Source organism: Cyprinus carpio, chromosome B20 (assembly GCF_018340385.1).
Source record: "Cyprinus carpio isolate SPL01 chromosome B20, ASM1834038v1, whole genome shotgun sequence".
NCBI lineage: Eukaryota > Metazoa > Chordata > Actinopteri > Cypriniformes > Cyprinidae > Cyprinus > Cyprinus carpio.
Genome location: NC_056616.1, coordinates 5,234,893 through 5,249,978, shown reverse-complemented (window position 1 = coordinate 5,249,978; position 15,086 = coordinate 5,234,893). Strand labels below are relative to the sequence as shown.

At 37.3% G+C, this 15,086-nt stretch overlaps 1 protein-coding gene across 2 annotated transcripts in view; it reads left to right on the top strand.

The window, feature by feature from the left end:
* The window catches only part of LOC109113288 (coiled-coil domain-containing protein 85C-B), a 44,310-nt gene that overhangs the window by 10,985 nt on the left and 18,239 nt on the right, over positions 1 to 15,086 (top strand). The window lies entirely within an intron of this gene.

The following is a 15,086-nucleotide window of genomic DNA, read 5'->3' as shown; positions in this document are numbered from 1 at the left end:
AGACAATCATATTCATATTTGCCATCTTCCATGTGTAGTTCTTTTGTGTGCTTGTAGCCATTTTTTCTTCTTCTTTACTCTTTGAGGACTGACTGAAACACTTCCAGGCATATGCTCTGCCTGCCCCCGTCGGTTCCAGAAGAATTGCAGCCTCACTAGTCGCTACCATCGGTACTTGCATTACTGAAGAAAAACAAATACCGGCAGGATTTAATAATTTTTATACCAACTTGGTACCGTAGTATTGGATCTCGTGACATCCCTACTGGTAACACTGTGTATGGGTCTTTGGAAACTTTCAACTTTCAATTTGTGATCTTGGTTTCACGTTTTACAAGAAATCTGATGCACTTTACACCTTTCAGTTTCTAAGACTAAAACAAAAACCTTAAACCTTCTCTGGTTTTAAAGGTTCTTGCACACTGAGTTTTTCATATGCATTTTTTCATATTCGTCATCCTTTCCTATCCAAATGCTTGCTACGGATGCAAAAACGCAGAAAATCGAAACCGATCCAATTTTTTTTTTTTAGTGACGAACTTTAGTTTGAGTTGTGTTGTGGTGATTGACACAACGTGAGGTTGTATTTATTTTTGTCAACGTGTGAAAAATTTTGGACAAAAATTTCGGATTCAGTGTTCAATGTCCTTAACAATGACTAACTCAACAAAAATGAGCTGGAGTTGTATGGATTTCATTGTGTTTGTTTTGCATGGTTTTTGAAGCATCAACTTTGAGGGACCCATCCACCTGCATTATATGGACTCACATAGATGGAGCATTTTTCTAAAAGTCTTTGTGGAAAAGTGTGAAAGAATAAGTCACACATGTCTGGGACAGCATGAGAGTGAGTAAATTATGAGACTATTTTAATTTGTGGATAGAGCAACCCCTGAAATGTTTAAAATAGTTAAGCTTTAAAAAATCTCAGGATTTCAGGACCCCTGAGTTCTGTTCCATTCAAGTTGTTTTTGAACACAAGAACAAGTCTTCTTCTTCAGTAACTGTCCCTAAAGAAACGTGTCTAATTGGAGGTCAGGTAAACCCAAAACCAGTCTTATAATTCAGGCTACTCACCGCTTATGGATTGTGAAAATAGTTTTGCATATTATCCATATTTTTTGCCACCTCCACAAGCAGTGTTTGTGACTGGAGCTTGTAGAGCCATTTTCAGCATTAATCTAGGCTTTGTCCAGGTGGGAATGCATTGATTATCTGTATATTTATTGCCGTCTAATGAAATACTGTGTAATAAAGTTGTTAATGAAGCCACCAGGTGGCACATTGGCAGGGTACTAGCTGCTCCAAAGAACACAATCAGCAATCCTGTTCTGTTGATGCAAACTTTGACCTTCATATTGTGTCAGACAAAACTTAACTAAAGTGTCCCCAATGTCATCACAGGCCAATTTGGAGGGAGATTTTCCTGTGAGCGTCAGCCGTTTCTGCAATCTGCCAGGAGAGGGTATTCTCTAAACAAATTCACACAATGTGTCTCAATCTTTCACCTTTGACATTTCGTCCCAGTGTCCCATATGTTATTCTGATGACTTTGTCCAAATTGTGGTGTGTAATTGCTTGGTCCTTTTTTCCTAACATCTGTATTATTTCCTCAATGAAAAACTTTGTCTTCATTAACTCACCCTCTTTAAGTTCTTTTCGGGATTCATGAAATCGGTCACAAGTATCCTGCTTTTGAATTCATTCATTAGTCCCACGTACATAATGTAATCCCTACACAATGTTTATCATGTAAATATGGAGATAATAAAAATGAGATTGGAAGAATAACTTGAATGCTTTTGTATTCTCTTGCAAAACGTTTGCATTCTCCTGAGAAAGTTTGTGTTTGCTTGTAAAACATTTGTGATGGAAATAAGATGAGGTAGGAGGGGAAAACTATATTTCATTGCTTTTGCAAGTGGACACACACAAATGCAGTGTTTTTGCGAGAGAATGTGAAAGTGTTATCTTATATCTTTTATTTTTCCATCACCATTTTCATGCAGTACATGTCCCCTTAGGGCAGGGGTGTCCAAACTCGGTCCTGGAGGATGGGTGTCCAGCAGAGTTTAGCTCCAACTTGCTTCAGCACGCCTGCCTGGAAGTTTCTAGAATGCCTAGTTAGACCTTGATTAGCTGGTTCAGGTGTGTTTAATTGGGGTTGGAGCTGAACTCTGCAGGACACCAGCCCTCCAGGTGCAGGACTGGACACCCCTGCATTGGGGCCTCCATACCTTAAGTCCCCAAAACAGATCTTAATATTTCCTCTTGTTTTTTAAATAATTGGGGACTGCCTTTTCATTGCTTTAAAGAAGTGGACCATCTCGAAGCATGAATGCACTTGACATTTCTGCATTCAAAAGGAAAACCTTCCGAGCTGGGTTAAAATGCCTGCCCTGTAGACTTTTACTCCTGATGGAGGTTATAGCTTTTCTTTCACACCATAAGGATGGGACTCTAACCCTGTTGGCGTCTCAGTCCTCATGTGAAGACAGGATTGGAGGAGTGTGTCATCACCATTTCAACAGTGGTCTTATTTTAGCAAATCATGGGATCTGGAAATCTGCAGCGCTTCCTGCAGAGTTGTGGAACTTCTGAATTGTAGAAAATTAATGCCCACCTTGCAATTCGGCCATGACGCAAATGGTTTTTTAGGGTTTCTTCCATAAAATATTATCTTACCTTAATGCTTAAGCATCCTGCTTAGAAACAGGCCAAGCCACTGTTTGTAGTTTGGAAAATATATAAATTGCTTGTCATCACATTTTCTTGACCACTGTCTTGCTGTGGTTTATCCTGAATTCAGTCTCCAGCAGTCTGAAGAGCTTATCTAAAAGCCAAGTGGTTTTACAAAGTGTATTCATGAAAGAACAGCATCTCTGAATGATAATGTTCTTAAGCTATCTTAAGCCCTAAACACACTGCACGATTTCCAGCTGTCCCCGATGAAAGATTGGCATCGTGAAACGACCGTGACAATTTCTGTGATCGCGGCTCCTGTCGTAAATTGAGAGAGGTTCAAAGACGGCCGATTTCACATTCTTCAACCAAAGATAGCCTACGAGACAGCATGATCATCGCACAGTGTGTTCGCTGGTACGGTTCACTTTTACTGACCAAAAAAATAAAAATGTGACATGAAATCAACGTGATGTGGCACTAAAACATAAAACTGCTTACTCCAAGCTCTTATCCCTTCCTCTTTCGCACTTTCCACTTTTTCCAGCACACATAAAAAATACAACTGATAAAGTGTGATTTATCCTGCGCTATTTGTTGCTTGCTGATGACGTTGTATTCTTTTATAGTAACGTGCGTCATAGCATACGAGTCAATAGGTGTCATCATCATACACACATCGTACCCAAGTTTCTTAGATCCATTTCACACAATATGACATGCAGTGTACTTCTAGGATTACTAAAATCATGCAGTGTGTTTTGGGCTTTACACTGTTTGCTTCTGGTCTTGTGTGGTCTTAGGTTTTTAGCCATGCAGCAACATTCCAGGAGCATTCCACACTTAAGGAGTTGTGAGACAGACCTTTATAAATTAAAGAGAAGATATATAAATCTAGCCTTTTTTGTCTTGCAAGGAACATCCATATCAGATTAGATGAAGCTGTTTATTATCAGCTATTAACTCATGAAGTTGATTCTGTACTTTCTGAAGTAAGGTTCAGTTAAATCTCTGAAAAAATGGTACTATGATACTATTTTCAGTTCACATGAGGTGAATCCTCATCTTTATTTTCTAGGGTTTGTTTGTTCTGTTTTTGATTAACTTGGACAATTTATATGTAATACTTGTATCAAATATTTTAACCCTCTACTATTGCAGGATTTTTTGTTTTATTTTAGTTTATTATTTTTTTGTGTAAACCTTTTTACCTAAACTTAACTGTGACACAACACAAAATATTTTGTGCTAGTAAAATCACTTTGCATAAGCATTTAAAATTAACTAGTGAAGACAAAAAGGTGAAGAAAAAAATTTTAACTTATAAGAAATGGCGAACGACCAGTCAGAGGACCAAAGATATAGGCCTATGCTTTCTCTTATATTTTGAGATTTTAACTTAAGATATTGCTGTTAATTTTAAATAAGACAATTGAAATATTGTACCAACTGTACATTTAATTAATGCTTTGAATAAAATGTAAAGTAAAAACAACAAAAAAGTTTACTTTTATTATATATCTAATATATATGTGTGCAAAATAGGGTAAAGTACAAAAAAAATTGCAATCAAGTAATCAGAAGTCTGTTTTTTCAAACAGCTTTAGTCAAGTAGCTTACAAACCAGAGAAAGATCTGAGCAGATTAAGCTCTAGATGCATTACTGGAATAAAGCGAAACCCTCCAGCATCAGTCTCCTGTTGCTAGGATACCATTTTTTTGTGTTTTTGGAATGTGCACTATCCTCTCCTGTGGTATTGTCACTTTGCTATTTTTTAACTTCAAAAGAGGTTAAGGCTCGTTTTAAAAAAACGCCATCAATCCCTCATTCACCAATGAATAGAACAACAGTTGTCTTTCAAACGAAAGTACATTTCTTGCTAGAAACAAGCCTGAAAACAACACTGCAGCACATGTCAGATGTCTTTTCCCAGAAACTGTCCTTACACCAGGGACACTGTCCCTGCTGTTCTGAATACTAGGGATGAGGGTGTTACGTAACCCACACTAATTGGGAAAATCGTGAATCCGGTGGAAGATATCACCACTGGTTAAGCTTTGAGTTTTGAGGGGGGGTTTTTTCACCACAGATGTGTAGTCAGGGCTCTGCAAAAACTGCACTGAAGCCATTTCCATCAGATGAAGTCAGAGCTTGCCTGAGGTCTCTGCATTGCGGTTTCATCTCTGGCTCCATCAGCGCCCAGTGGGATCAGTGAACTCTCGGTGGTCAGAGATTATACAGGACACTGGTTCAGTGGTAGGTACTGAGATGGGCGAGAATGCATTTGAATATGACCTTAGGTTTCTGCGGGAACTCACAGACAGGTCTTGAAATGTCACATGAATCTGGTGTAGGGAAGAGTCATGCAAAATTCGCACTTCTGCTGTCCCACAAGGAGACCACAGTAGCAAAAGTCATAATACTGCATGCACATGCACTTTTATGTTCCGATAGACCTTCAGCCCTTATGGAAAGACATGGCTTCATTAGCATGTTGAAGTAATGTTTTTCCACAGTCAGTTGCATAATGTGGGTAGATAATAACAAGGATGCCTTACCATAGAAGCATAAACATAGGCACCTTTAAATATGCCCAAGCCAAGGCCATAGGTTTATGATTGTTTTGTAATGTAGACTTTAATACTTCATTGCAGAAAATGTTTATGACTTCGAATTCTTTGAAAAGATAAATAAAATTCCCTCTTAATAAGATTGAATCGACAGGCCAGCATGAAATCAGCACTTCCTCAGAACAGACCTGTAGTTTCTGCTTCCAGTAAAACAAATGTAGTGGAAAGGCAGGTGATTTCTTCAGTTTTCATAATTGAGATTTCATATTAACATGTTCAACAAAAGGCAATGTCTAGTTCTTCAGATCTCAGTAGCTGTTCCCCTGCAAAATATGAATTGTTTACTTTTCTACTTTTTCCATTGTGAAAGTTATTTCTTTCTTTCTTTCTCTAAATATCTTTCATAGACCACACTGCCAAGTGATATGAGAACAGCGATAGAACTTGAATATTCCCCAGTTGCCTTGTTAACTTACTTGTGAAACATATTCAGTCCACTGCAAGCACCATACATTGTAAATAGCACTTATAACTGTTATATAAAACCACTAGACACCAAAATGCACTGAATTGTTTTGACTAAGAACTAAAAAAGACATATTTGTACAGGTTCACACATGTTGTTCTGACACCTTCATGTCAAATTTCCAGTGAGCTGTTGAGAAGACAGTTCAATTTTTTTTATTTTTTTTGTCTTCTGTTTATGTCTCGTGTTTCTCTTTTTACCCCTGAGACTATTGGCATCTGCTTAGGCTGAGAAAGGGAAAAGTCTCATTCTTAATTAAAGCAGAGATTTAGAAATATAGTCTAAACCTGAATGATGTTGAGAATATAGGATTAGTCAGTGTCAATTAATTATATTCTTATAAAGTGTATTAATCTATTTTTATGTATAGAAAAAGCAGTTTTTCAGCAGTTGAATACTGAATATTTATATAGTGTATGACATGATTATGTTTATTCACACTTGAATGAGGTGGAGATCATCACGATGCTTCACATGATCATTTTTGAGGACTCAACAGAAAATGCCTTCTGACCTAATATGATTTCAAAGCTTAGTTAATAATTAATTTAATTTGAAACCATACAATAATTTTGTGAGGGAAAGACAAACATGTATTTTCATATTGCATAACTGGTAATGGAAGAGATTTTCACATATTTAATAGTAGACAAATCCCACATTGTCAGTCATCTCTTTGTACATAAGGAAAATGCTCAATCGATTTTGATGGAGACAACAGTTGTGCTAATCTACCAAAAAATTGCATGATTTTCAGTAAATATCCCATGAGCAAACTCCCTGTCACCTCAAACTCTAAGATCATGGTTCATGGCTCATATGGATTCTGTGGGTCTTTTTGACTTGCTGCATTGCATCCACATTGTAAAATACTTAGCTTTTTCTCCAGCAACCTCTGTAATGTTAGTGGTCCATGGTGGAGGACTAGAAATTTGTTCTTGCCCAGAAACAACACAGATAATTGAAGTTCATGTCTTTCTAGATAAACACATTGGCGTCTTGGGTTACATAAGGGTTCCTCTTGCCAGTGGTGAGATCACACTTGAGGATGCACTGAAATTCTGAGGCTTGTGGTGTCAGCGTTACTTAAAACTGTGTGGAATCTGCTAGAATTGTACCACAGGCGCTCTGCCTGCCACCTACCAGCTTAAATACTCCAGCCTGCCCTGTGTGTGTTTGTCTGCTCTCAAGAGATTTAAAAGTGGAAGGCAAGGCAAGTCTACACATGATCTACATGTGAGCATAATGGATAAGCAGGTGATTTTTTTTTTCATAATTACCATGTTCAGCGAATGACAGTGTCTGGTTGGTCAGACCTTATGAGATACGTTAGAACTAGTGATATACTGATATGTCATCCAGACTGATTCATCATTCAATATTTAGCTATTTTGAGGTTATTAATCCCATCACATTCTGAAATTCATGTGAATTCTCCAATTAAATGTCTAATTAATCTGAACATATTATGCTGATAATCATTTTTAATAAAAATGTTGCATTAAATTTGATAATTCCACTATAAAAGCATGCCAAAATGATCCTGGTTACTATTACAGTTATTGTTACTACTACTACCAAAACCAAATGACTGATTGACCACATAGATCCCATATTAGTTTATACAGTGATAACAATAATTGTGTCAGATTATATATCTAAGGTAGTTTGGCTGCTGATATCAAAATTCATACACTTGTTTCATGTAATCTGAATGGAGAGGAATCTCTTCGCGTTTGTTGATCTTGGCATCTAGTAGTAAATTAAATATTTATTGGACATTTGTAGTTGCTGTGATGTGCTCAGCTGTGCCTCTGAAGGCCCTCTGATAATGTGATATGTCTTCTGTCCCAGAGGATATGTTGTTGTACCTCTTGCTGTGGACTGATGTGATTAACATTTACATGGTCATGGAGCTAGAAGGCCTGAGGGATAATGCGATAAAGGTTGGATCTTATGCTGCGTTCCAGGCAGGTTTTTGAGCCCATAAGTCATGACTTCAAACCACGACTCACGACTTTGTAGCGTTCCAGGCAAGTCACGCCAAACTTCCTGAGCGCAAGGAATTGATTATTAATTTTATTGCAATGTTATATTATCCTAAAGTCTATTTCTCACCGTGTACCACTTGCATAAACACCACATCCGTAGGCAATATTATCCGTAGGGGCTGCCATTGTTGTTTCGCGGGCTATGTGACGTCAGAGCTCGGAACTGGGAGTACATTGATCTAGTACGAGTTCACGAGTGGGAAGTCACGGGTTTGACTGCCGTTCCAGTGCAGTTTCACGGGTAGAAGGTTGGAAAAACACGGGTTACGGGTTGTCTGGAACGCTGCATTATTTTATGTTTATAACCACTGTGTTGTTTGAAGACAGTTTGATTATGGACTATGAGAAACGTCTAATGGCAAAGTCTTCAAGTTCCACGAGGTCAACCATTCAAAAGATGCTGAAGCATCATGGAAATCATGAACGTGTGAGGAATGCACAGTGCAACAGTAAATGTTTTCAACTCCCTGATCAAACACACTTGATTCAGCTCATTATCAGTAGATGCTCCTGTGATCTACAGTGGTTATGTGAGATATAGAGACACTCTAAATGGGATCAGGTTTGGGAAGCACTATTAATTTTAAATAGTGCCAAAAAAAAAAACTTCACACCAGCTAAACTAAACCAAACTCTGACATCAAACTGACTCTGGTCTTTGTAAAATGATAGAGCCCTATCATACACCCGGTCAGTCGCAACGCAAGTGTTTTCTGCTAGTTTTAGCCCATCGCAGTTATCATTTTCACATCCTGCACCACATTATTTAAATAGCAAATGCATTTGTGCGCTCATGGCCTTGCTGGTCTAAAAACAAGGTGTGTTCAGGCGCATTGATGGCACGTTGCTATTTTGAGGCAACTGAAATAGACTGCACCATTGACTAACTAAAACCCGGTCTAAAGCCTACGGCGCAGTATTTTTCGTTATTTAAAAAGCGCATTAGTAATATGCCCCTATATTACACACACAGGGACACGCAGCAGCTAACAAACATGCCAAATATTAAAAATTACAGTAGGGCTGCATGATTATGACAAAAATCATAATTGTCGATTATTCCCTTGAAATTGTAACTGCGATTATTAATTACGATTATAACAATTTACATTGAATGATGTTTATACCATTGTTTGATTCAACTGCATGCCGTATTTTCATATGAAAATAAACAAGCTGAAAACACTATAACTGAAAAAGTGCTTTTCTATAGTATTAAGCCTCAAATGTCAAATATCGGATTGGTTTCTTCTTTAAATTAAAAAAAAGTAAAAATATGAATGGTATGTTATACTAAAACTAAAACAATGGAAAAACCCTTAAGATAACACGTAGAAAGAAAAAAACTTATCTTTAGCGTGCAGAAAAACATAAGTGGACTTTGAACAATTAATTGCCGCTTTGAACGATTACTTAATTGTAGCATCCATAATTGTAATCGCGATTAGAAATTCAATTAATTGTACAGCCCTAAATTACAGTATTACAATGTAAAGTATTATTATTGTGTTAATGCCTACATGTCATAATGGAAAGTCATAGCATTTATCAGAATTAGGCTACCTATTTGCTCACACACGAGCAGATCCGCTTCCTCTCTGGAGACACGTTCAGTCTTTGCGCTTGCAAATTCCACCGTGTAAATAGTGAAGTCGCAAGCGCAACTGGCTCTTAAAGGGAATGGGTGATGAGGCTCTGATAGGTTTATTGTACGTTATGCCCAAAACACACCCATTATTCATTAAGAGAATAGAGACAACATTTTTACACCATGCACCTTGCACACTACCATTTTTCCTGTCGTTAAACTAGCAAAAGTGGATTTGGACACGCCCTGAGTGCACCTGTGCCTTGCGCTTTAGACCATGTGCTTAGATCATTAAAATAGGGCCCCTAGTGTGAAAACAGTTTCTGCAAGTTCCAAAAAGTACACACTTCTTTTGAATTTTTGTCCAATTGCAGTTGGTACGGGATGGCTTGATCTTAATAGTTTCTTCTTGGATGCATTGTGTTTTTTCACAGTTGAATTCACATTGCTTCTAGGACAGATCAGAGCTTTACCAGTGTTTGGATAATCTTTATAATCTTTGGTACTCCTAACAACTTGATCGTCAAGACAACAGGACTGATCTGATCTGTTATGTCAGTGGCCCCACATAGTAAATGAGTTCTTAGTGAGTCAGCTATATTTCAAGCCATCCAACACAGACGGATTAAAAATAAACATGTCATGTTACGTTTAAAAAGTACATTTGGTTTGACTTCAACACAAGGCAATGAGATCAAGAGGGTGTATTTTCTGAAAGCACCATATAATTAAAAATGTCTGGGAGCTCAAGCTTGTAAAACAGATTAGTGTAACAGTTTGAAGACTTGGCCACACACATCTTAAAGGGGAAGTGTTGAGTGTATTATTTCTGCATCAATTAGTGGCAGTAAAGAGAATGACAAAAATAATGGCTCTTCAAACTCCACCCATCTGGCATTTGCTGAAAAAAAAAAAAAAAAACTGATGCTGGTCTGGAAAACAGCAGTTTTAAAAGAAAATTAAAAATTCCGAAATATTATCGATTTGACCGTAAGAACAAAATATCAAATGAACTGAGCTGGATCATGACACTGAGCTGCCTTTTAAGTAGTTTTAAAATTGATGAACTTTGCATCATTAACATTGTTTTTGATATAAACTGAATCAACATTTAACTAAATTGAGCTGCTTTACAGCTGAAATTGAGGTAACTGAATTTGCAACTGTGATTTTCCTGTCTATTGCTGTGAAGCTGCTTTGTAAAGTGCTATACAAATAAATGTCACAAAACCACATTGTTTAGATTTTCTTGAAAATCAACCTACAAATGACAGTTGTCTTTAAATATTAGAATGGGATAAGAAAACGTATTTTAACCTCAAAACGTTTTCCAACATTTTACCAACTTCACCTGTAAACTAAAGACATAAATAGCCTTAAAAAACCTCTTTAGTTTATTAGAGTAAATAAACAACACTTTTGTCTCCCTGAGGAGGCGACTCGGCTGAAGTAAATGACTTCATTTGTAGTTGTGTGCTAAAGTGAGGATCAAGGTCGCTGCTGTAGTCAATGATTAAACTAAAGACCACTCTCCAAGCTGAGGTAATGATTGAAGGTGTACGGTAATGACTTACTTTCTTCTGTTTTTGTCCATACAATGAATCCAGTGTTGTTTTGAACCCCACTGACTACCATTGTATTACTTTGATAGGAGTTCAGCTGTTTTCAATGAAGTTAAACAGATTTATGTTAAATGTCATGCTGCTTGTGGTTTTAACTTGATGCTTTGTTTGAATGCCAAGCACAACATGGCAACCAAAGGTGTGAGGTTATTGAGAAGTGGGATGTGTTAACCTGTTGAGGCCTGATGAATAGCAGGCAAGGGAGTGTTCCGGAAAAAATATGTTGAAATGATATAGTATTTTTGTTTAGTCATGCAGAAAAAAAAATGTTGTATTTTTGTTTAGTCATGCAGAAAAAAAAACAAATTATCAGTTTGCAATCCAAAAAAACATCTGAGAAGCCTTCCCATGAGCCAGATCACTGTTCAAAACAAGTATACAAGAAGAAAAGAGAAGAAAAACAGAAATGATGCAAGCGATTTTTACCTAAGCATTACTTTGTATAGGGTTTGTATAGTATATGTAATCCTAGCTCCTCCAGTTTCCCTTTATGAACAATGCATACAGACTACTGCCATCTTCTGGTGTGGAGAAACATTTACGCTCACAAAGGTGCAAAATGCACACACTAGTTTGTTGTTGGCTTTGTGGTGTTTTCAAGTGCAACTTTTGTAACCAGCCGATGTGAGGTGACACCACAGTCGGCTGCTAGTTCATCTGAGGTTTGGTGTGTCTGGAACTTATGGGATTTTCATCCGTTTTATCATTTGTCAGGTGAAAATAGTTAAACAGAAAAGTGAAATTAAAACTCTCCTTAACAAAAACCACAATTTATATATATTGTACATGTTCTAGTATAAATAATAGTTTGTTCAAATCCCTAATAGAGCAGTAGTGACAGCAAACTCCACCAATAGGATTCCAATCTAGAGCCTGAACTTGAACTCACTATCCAAACTTCTCGCTGTCTATCTATTCCTGTCTTTCTCTAACATTCTTTTCACTTCTCATCTTTTACTTCCCCTATCCTCCGGTGAGACAAGAAAGGTTGTTCAGACTTTTAAACAAGTTTTTTTTCTGACTTTCTTTTTAGCCAAGTTTGAATTCTAAACTCAGACAGAGTGAATAGGTTTTTTCCCTATCTCTGGTCTGTAGCTTTCCCGCCTCTCTTTAATTTAAGTTTCATTGTCTGCCATGCTGTAGTTTTCTAACAGAATGAGGTCAGGCTGTATGGAATGAATTATCGTAGGGACTGTTGTTTCTGCTTGGACTGCCACATCTTGCAGCAATTGATCCAGCAACTTCATGCACACACCCATTTAAAGCTTTCGCTTGGAGTTTTTTCCTGCTAGTTTTTCTTTTCCGTTTCTCTCCTTCACGAGTCATTCACACACATACATGCACACACAGATTTTGATTTGTATTTAAAACACATGCTCACACGCAGTAGGCAGCGCCCAGTGTGTTGCAACAGATGTTCAAAGGAAACTGAATGACAGCATTTCTGTAGGCTTATCAGCGTGTTTCCAAGAAGTCGGAATTCATCTCAGTTCTCTCTGAACAAACCCTGCTGCGTTTGTGGGTTTGGGGTGTGACTGCTGTTGGAAGGGGCTGCTTGTGATGTCATGAAGACTGCTTAACAGTCGCTGCCCATGTGGCCTATCCTGAAGATTCCCGCGTGAGCCTTGTGCCGCAGTGGCGGCTATAGAAGTGGGTCATGGCATTGCTGATGCGATTGGAAGCGACAAAGCGAGAGGGACAGACTCGCTACCCCACCCCCACACGCTCATCCGCGTCGTGCCGCCACACATAAAAACATCCATGTCAGTTCACTGAGCTAACGTGCACAAATAGCTGATCAGCACATCGGATTTATTTGATTACTGTGCAGTGTTGTGCCTGAATACAATCAGAACGGACTCCTAACTGAAGAATTGGAGTCTAGGAGACAGTAAACCAAACTACAATATGCTATAGGTCTACATTGTGTGCTAGAAAGAAGAACGGCACACTACTCCGACACACTATTTCCCTTTTTTAATACTGTAAAGCTGCGTTGACACAACCTGCATTGTAAAAAGCGCAATATAAATAACGGTGATTTGACATCACATCACTAGAAAGGAATTTAATATAATTTCTTACTATGTAAATTGCAATAATAAACACAGGAGAGACATACACACCAAACCATACAAACACAACCATAAAACAACTATTTAGATGTCTTACAAGTGCAGAAGAGTTTAAATAATGCCCCAAAAAAATTATTACAGTTTTTGAATTTTACACATTGTTTATAATGTATTTAAAAAATACTCACATCACAATTTGGAACACATCCACCTTCATTTATAATGATATTCCATGAAGTAAGCTAGTTTTAGTGAATGTGCTAAATTTCTGATTCATTTGCCACTATAGATAAATAACTTGAAGAATAACAAAGTGCACTAAACTCTAAACCTTAATCTACAAACCTGTACGTTTATAATTATGATGAATTAAAATAACATGATTACAAATGCCAATGTGCAATATAAAGCAACATAAATGACTGTTTTTGTACAGGTAAAATAACTGGAAGCAAATGACACCAAAACTTTACGAATCTTACGTAAAAAATGAGGTGGATATAACAGTTAATTTTATTCATGCATGTGAACTATTATTTATGGCATTGAATCCTGAAATGTTTTCATTTTAGAATGTACTGTATTACTTAAACTCGGTTATGAAATAATTAAGTATTTTTTTTATTACCAGTTTTGAACAATTTGTTGGATCTGCTTGCTATGTCATCGAGTAATGTCATTTAAAAAAATAAAGTTTACCTTGTAGCAATTCACTCAGCGACGCACTGTATGTATAAGCAAAACTACACTGTATTAGTTTTAAGTATTTTAAGTATGGAATACTGAATAAGACACTACAAGCACTGGATGTTATGTAGGATAAGGCCCATTGAGAATTGAGAAGTCATAACATAGAGGTGTTTCTGTGGACGTTGTCCTTTGAGCTGTGTCTTACAGCTAAAGGTCAGCTATGTTGTCCTCAGACCACCAGATCTGATGACTATAGTTGAGTGGAGTTCTCTTGTGTGGCGAGTTATGCTGACAGAAACATTTAGCTGCCTGGAATGATGGAAACTGAATTGCTTTGGGGTAGTGGAGTCATATTTCTAATAGCTGGTTCTGGCTGGATTGATTTCTGGTAGTGGGTGGATCTGAGCTGGTCCAGGGGTTTTGTGTATCGAAGTTTAATCTTAATCGGCTTGGCCCGTGCCCATCATCATTCAGTCAGCCAGATGAAGTTAGATTAGAGTGTCACTAGGGATTTACAGGCGCCCTGCACTGCCTCACTGTCCACTGCTAAGGGCTTTACTCAGACATTAACTATTAGGCTAATAACTAATGCCGCCCATTGTCTACACTATGCCAACACAGTCATGTCTTACTTAAGCAAATAAAGTTACTCTTTTATACCAGAGGAAATATGAACCACATTTTTGCATGGCTTTAATTTTTGCAGTTTTCATGGAAATTGAACATAAATTCTTGGATTAAATGATTAAAATCAGCAAAAAGGGATTTCAGTGCACATAAACATTTCTTGCTTCATAAGGAACTTTTAACTGTAACAGTTTCCCAGCTAACTCAGCAAATGTTTTTGCTCTGTGGATAACCAAATTAATCAAATGCCTTAAAAAAGTTTCAAAAGGATAAGTCAAAGTATGTGCTTTATTTCGTGGTCTCCATTGAATTTGGTAGGTCACTCAAGAAGGTCGGAAAGCCAGGTGTCTCAGTTGGTCAAATGTAAAATTGCAGTGTAATATATTTTACAAACAGGAAATATTTTATGTCAGTGTAAAGTAATATTTAGTGCGGCCCCCCTCATCTAAGGGCCGGTTGCAATGCTCCAATGTGTTTCCATGAACCAGTTCAAATGGTCATTTTCAATGAATCTATTCAAAACTATAATTTAACAATTTTCTTTCCTTCATTACTCAAAAATGTTCCCCTCCATTTTTGAATAGTATTCATTCACTTAATTTGTGACCTTATAATTCGATAATGTATTTAGATTTTTGTTTTAGTCTTGCATGT